At 42.8% G+C, this 6081-nt stretch overlaps 1 pseudogene; it reads left to right on the top strand.

Annotated features, from left to right (window-relative positions):
* The first annotated feature begins 260 nt into the window (after positions 1–260).
* Positions 261–1361, top strand: LOC100451614 (RNA-binding protein 4B-like; annotated as a pseudogene).
* The last annotated feature ends 4720 nt before the right edge of the window (positions 1362–6081 follow it).

Here is a 6081-nt window from a genome sequence, read left to right as displayed (position 1 = left end):
TCTGGCTGTTTCTGTACCTCACTTCCGTTTTCTGCACATCACTTTCCTTTTTCTGTCCATAAATCTCCTTCCACCATGTGGCTGCGCTGAAGTCTCTGAGCCTACTCTGGCTCCGGATTTGTGAATCGTTCGTTGCTCAATTAAACTCTTTCAAATTTAATTCGGCTGAAGTTTTTCTTTTATCAAGACAAACGATTTTGTAGGGTTCTCTCTGATGCAGGAGCTACCTCCGCCGCTGCCACCCGGAGGTGCTTGTCCGGATGGTGAAGCTGTTCATCAGAAACCTGCCCCAGGAGGCCACAGAGCAGGAGATCCACTCTCTTTTCAAGCAGTAGGGAAGGTGCTGGAATGTGACATCATTAAGAACTACGGCTTTGTACACATAGAAGATAAGACGGCGGCTGAGGATACCATACACAACCTGCATCATTACAAGCTTCATGGGGTGAACATCAACGTGGAAGCCAGCAAGAATAAGAGCAAAGCGTCAACCAAGTTACACGTGGGTAACATCAGTCCCACTTTTACCAACCAAGAGCTTCGAGCCAAGTTTGAGAAGTATGGTCCAGTCATTGAATGTGACACCGTGGAAGATTATGTCTTCATACACTTCATATACATGGAGCGGTCGGAGGACGCAGTGAGACCGTCAGAGGCCTTGACAACACAGAGTTTCAAGGCAAGATAATGCATGTGCATTTGTCCACAAGCCCGGCTTCAGACTGCCCCTGGAATGGGAGACCAGTGTGGCTGCTATCAGTGTAAGAAAGAAGGTCACTGGTCCAAAGAGTGCCCAGTAGATCGTACGGGTCGTGTGGCAGACTTTACTGAGCAGTATAATGAACAGTATGGAGCAGTTCACACGCCTTACACCATGGGCTATGGGGAATCCAGGTATTACAACGATGCATATGCAGCACTCGACTACTATAAGCGATATTGGGTCTGCTCTTACGAGGCAGTAGCAGAAGCGGCAGCAGCTTCTGCATGTAACTAGGCAGAGCAGACCATGTCCCATCTGCCTCAAGTCCAAAGTACAACTGTGACCAGCCACCTCAACTCTACTGCTAATCCCTACGACAGATACCTATTGCCAAGTTCTCGTGCTGCTGCCACTTCAGCTGCTATGGCTGCTGCTCCGGCCACCACTTCCTCCTATTGTGGAATGGACAGGAGCCTACCGCGTCATGCTGCAGCCATGCTCCCCACAGTTGGAGAGGGCTATGGTTATGGGCCAGAGTGAGTTATCTCAGGCTTCAGCAGCTACACGGAATTCTCTATATGACATGGCCCAGTATGAATGGGAGCAGTATGTGGACCGAGCCTGGTACTCAGCCTTTTAAAAACTGGAGGTAGAATAATTGCGGACTGAACCCTCGAGTTGCGGGCATATATGAGAACTTGCTCCGTGCGGTCGCCTTTGCCAGGATGTTTCCATTGCTTCACGTTTCAGTAAACAAAAGGAATTTGTGACCAACTATGTTTTCTTTCTTAATTTAATTCTTCTAAGTTGACTTTTCTTTCCTCCTGTTACTAGTCTCTGTAGCCTTTTTTACTCTGTTCCTTATATTCTCAGCCTCTGAACAGCCCTAGGTAAGGATTATACTGGCATCCCCTTTTTCCTGTGCAGGGGAACACCTCTTATCTTGCTTTCCCTAGGAGTTGAATACTTCGGCCTGCCTACCTGCACCATCTCCTTTCTCTTTAAAATGACCATGTAGTGGCAAGCAGCCTTTTACTCTTCTCTGTTAGTTCTGGACTCTAACATTGAAGTTAATCTTCTGAAATTGCTAGGACCATTGGGGGTTTTGTTGTTGTTTGTTTTTTTATATCTGACCTGTGATCGTGGTACAGCATTAGCTGAAATTTAGCCTTGTTTTACTCCACTCCTCCCATTTTTAAATAATTTTTTGACAAACATTTCTAACACTTAAGAAAAAAAAGACATAAACATGAGCATAGTGGTCTGCATATAGAATATCTGGGGCTCTAAACTCCCTAATATTTAAAAGTATAATCACTGTCCTATTGTGTTTCTTATTTCTTTAGGCTGATAGGAAGATATCAGGGTTTTCCTGTGTGACAGATGATAAAAAATGTATTTTGAATGAAAGCTGCAGTAAATCTACAAACTATGATTTGGGGTCTTTCCTTAAGTATGAGATATTTGATGAGGACTTTATAATGCAACATTAGTTTTCATACCTTCTGTCAAAAATAATTGCCTAAGGCCAGGCACAGTGGTTCACATTTGTAATGCAGTGTTTGGAAGGCTGAGGCTAGAGGATCACTTGAACCCAGCAGTTGGGCTGTTATTGTGCCACTGCACTCCAGCCTGAGTGACAGAGCAAGGCCCCACTTTAAAAAAAAAGAAAAAAAAAAAAAAAGAAGAAGAAGAAGAAGAAGAACTGCCTAAATTGAAGTGGAAATATAAGCTTTTTCAGTTAAACATACTAAAAAATAGCATTTTCTTCTGGGATTTGACTACTAAAAATAGCATTCTTTTCTGGGATTCATTAGAAAAAAAATATCATCCCCATTGCTAAAAGTTTATTCAAGTTTTCTATCACCTGCCCATAAAAACCCAATTGTTTTAATATTTTCATCAGGATAACTTGGGACGGAATAATAGTCAAAGTTGCTCATATTCAGGCATATATAATATAAGCAATTATGTGTTTTCATTCAGTGCATTCAATGTCATATCCTAGCCATTTCCCTGTGCTATAATGAAATTGCAGTAAACATAATTTTCATGGCCCCTTAGGGTATTAGAGTCACTGAACGAAGACTCGCATGGCTAGAACACACTGAAAGATGGAGATGCAGAAGGAGATGGTGCTAAAGAGAGGGTAGAAGCCAGAGTCTTTTAGGTTATGTTAGGGAATTTGGATTTCATCTTAAGTGAAAGGCAGGATAGTGGTGATTGAGAGGCTTGGGTTTTGGAGTCAGACTGACTGAGTTCAAATCTTAACTCTACACTGTTCTAGTTGTCAGTTTGGGCAAATTAATTTCTCCAATCCTCAGTTTCCTTATCTGCAAAATAGGATGGTAATCACAGGGTTGTGAAGACTAAGATAATGCGCCTGTGTAATGTATGATAATCTCTGCAAAGTGCCTGACACATTGGCTATTATTAGGTGCAATGGGAAGCCATTGAAGTGTTTTTGTGTATGATAGTGACATGATCCCATTTACTATGTTTTAAAATGATCCCTGGTTTCCATATGGAGGGCTCAGGGTGATTAGCTAGCTGGCTATCAGAAGAGAAGGCATGGGCCAGGACAGTGACAGTGGGAAGATGCAAGAAATATTGTAGAGGAGGAATTGAGAGGGATTTGTGATCAACTGGATGGGGGTGGTGAGGGAAGAGGATGAATCAAAGATGACTTCCAGGTCTCAGGTATGCTTGAACTACTGAGCAGATGGGAATCGCTGAGATTTACTAGGAGAGTAGCACTGAATGAAGGGACAATTTGGGGGAATGTGTATTGGGGTGTTAAGATCAAGAGTTTCAGAAATGTTAAGTTACAAAAGATCTTAGAGACATTTAAGTGGAGATGTGTGTATCCATGGTATTGGACAAATAGGTCTAGAGCTCAGAAAAGTCTGAGCTGAAGATAAAAATTTAGGATTAGATATTTCAAATCATGGAAATGGATGAGGTCATCTAGGGAGATGGAAAGTTCATAAAGAGGACAGAACTTAGAGCCATCCCCTAAGGAGCTCTGACATTTAGAGGTCAAGTAGAGGAGAAACGGCGGACAAAGGAGGGAGAGATGGAACATCCACAAAAGCAGAAGAAAGCGCGGGAGAGGATGACATCATGGCAGCCAAGAGACTAGAGTGTTTCCAGAACCAGGGAGTGCTCAATTGTGTGGAATGTTTCTGGAGCCTTCCTGGGGCAGCAAAAAGCATCTTGTGTGTTGCAGGCAATGGAGTAAGGAAGTAAAGGGCACATGTGAAGTCCGTCCTTCTGAGGAGGGTTAGGATTGACCCTTTGTCTTCTTTACTGCCCATTCTTTCCCAGCTTGCCTATTAATGATTTATTTGACTCACAGCAGTTTCACATTTCTGTGTAGGGATCAGCTCTACTTTGAAGGCTGAGGATTTCAGACAACTGAGAAGCTCTCACAGAACACAGAAAGCTGCCCTGACCTCCCCAGCTGCCTCTATCCCAGGCCACAGAGGCCTCTGTCATCCCAAGGGAGCCAGTGTGGAATGAGGCTGCCTGAGGGAGCAGGTGGGCACAGCCCACACATCCCAGCAGTGACCAGATCTGCCCTGTGAGATACCTGAGAATGGAATTTCAGCCTGGGAATCCCTGCTGCTCCTGCAGTTGCAAGAGTTGCAAGAAAAGGGCTAAGGCAGGCGTGGTGTGCAGTCAGAGCGCCTAGCAGAGCCTTCCCACTCCCAGGCTTTCTTCGCTCTCTTTTTCTCTCCCCTTTCACCTCTCCCTCTCCTAAACCAATGTAATCTCTAAGCATATTTTTCTAAAGCCATTGATTAACAGAAAATGTGAAGTAATGCTGTTTGGATGGGGGAAGGAGAAGCCTCTAGTTAAGAATAGCTATAGTTAATAAAAGCTTATTGTGAACAGTAAAAGCATAGGGGCTTTACAAGTGTTACCTCACTTAATCTTCACAATAATCCTCTGATGTAGGAATCATTATCCCTATTTTACAAGTAAGTAAACAGAGGCTTAGAGAGTTAAGAACTTTCCTAAAGTCATGTGGTGATAAGTGGTGGAGCTGAGGATTCTATGCTAGATTTCTCTCACACAGGGCCCAAACTCATCCAAAGGAGAAAAAAATATTCCAGAATGGTTCACTGATTTTGTGATTAAAGATGCTAAGCATAAATAGAATGTAGCATAGTATTCATATTATTTATGATATTCATATTTATGATACTGCTAAGTGAAAAAATATAATATAAAACTATAGGCCGGGTGCGGTGGCTCATGCCTGTTATCCCAGCACTTTAGGAAGCCGAGGCAGGCGGATCACTTGAGGCCAGGAGTTCGCGACTAGTTTGGCCAACATGCTGAAATCCTGTCTCTACTAAAAATACAAAAATTAGCTTGGTGTCATGGCGTGCACCTGTAATCCCAGCTACTTGGGAGGCTGAGGCAGGAGAATCACTTGAACCCAGTGAGGGGAGGTTGCAGTAAGCCAAGATTGCACCACTGCACTCCAGCCTGGGTGACAGAGCAAGACCCTGTCTCAGAAAAAAAAAAAAAAAGAAAAAAAGAATATAAAACTATAACAATCTTTAAAAAAAAATACGTGGGAAAACAGCAGGAGAAAATATACAAAAAGCTATGTGTAATGTATACATATATCAAAATATCACATTGTATACTGTAAATATATACAATTTTTGTCACTTATACCTCACTAAAGCTATATATGTGAGGGGAAACTATATATGTGTGATTGAATGTGCGGTGATTTCATATTATTCTACATTTTGTGCTTGTGGTAATGTTCAATTAGACTTCTTAAAAAAATGTTTTTAAAAAGCAGACTGGAGGCTGAGCATGGTGGCTCATGCCTGTAATCTCAGCACTTTGGGAAGCCGAGGCAGGCAGATCACTTGAGGTCAGGAGTTGGAGACCATCCTGGCTGGCCAACATGGTGAAACCCTGTCTCTACTAAAAAAACAAAAATTAGCTGGTTGTGGTGGCGGGCACCTGTGATCTCAGCTATTCAGAAGGCTGAGTCAGGAGAATCACTTGAACCTGGGAGGTGGAGGGTGCAGTGAGCCAAGATCACACCACTGCACTCCAGCCTGGGCGACAGAGGGAGACCCTGTCTCAAAAATAAATAAATAAATAGCAGACTGGAAATCAAGGAAACCAGTTTGTGGCCAGCAGGCCCTTTCGTGACTTCAGTATTTCATGTATAAATTTGTATTACTAGCCAACAGTTATTAAGCAATCACTATGTTCCAGGCATGTTTACAATAAAACAAAATGGAAATCTCCCTACAGTTTTCTAAGGGAGGTGTTATTATAGCTATTCTATAAATGAGGAAATGAAGTCTCAGAGGAGATGAATAGGAAAGGCAGTAAGGAGC

This window comes from Pongo abelii, chromosome 7 (assembly GCF_028885655.2).
Source record: "Pongo abelii isolate AG06213 chromosome 7, NHGRI_mPonAbe1-v2.0_pri, whole genome shotgun sequence".
NCBI classification, from domain to species: Eukaryota; Metazoa; Chordata; class Mammalia; order Primates; family Hominidae; genus Pongo; species Pongo abelii.
Note: the sequence above shows the minus strand (reverse complement) of the source record. Positions and strands in the feature narration are given on the sequence as shown.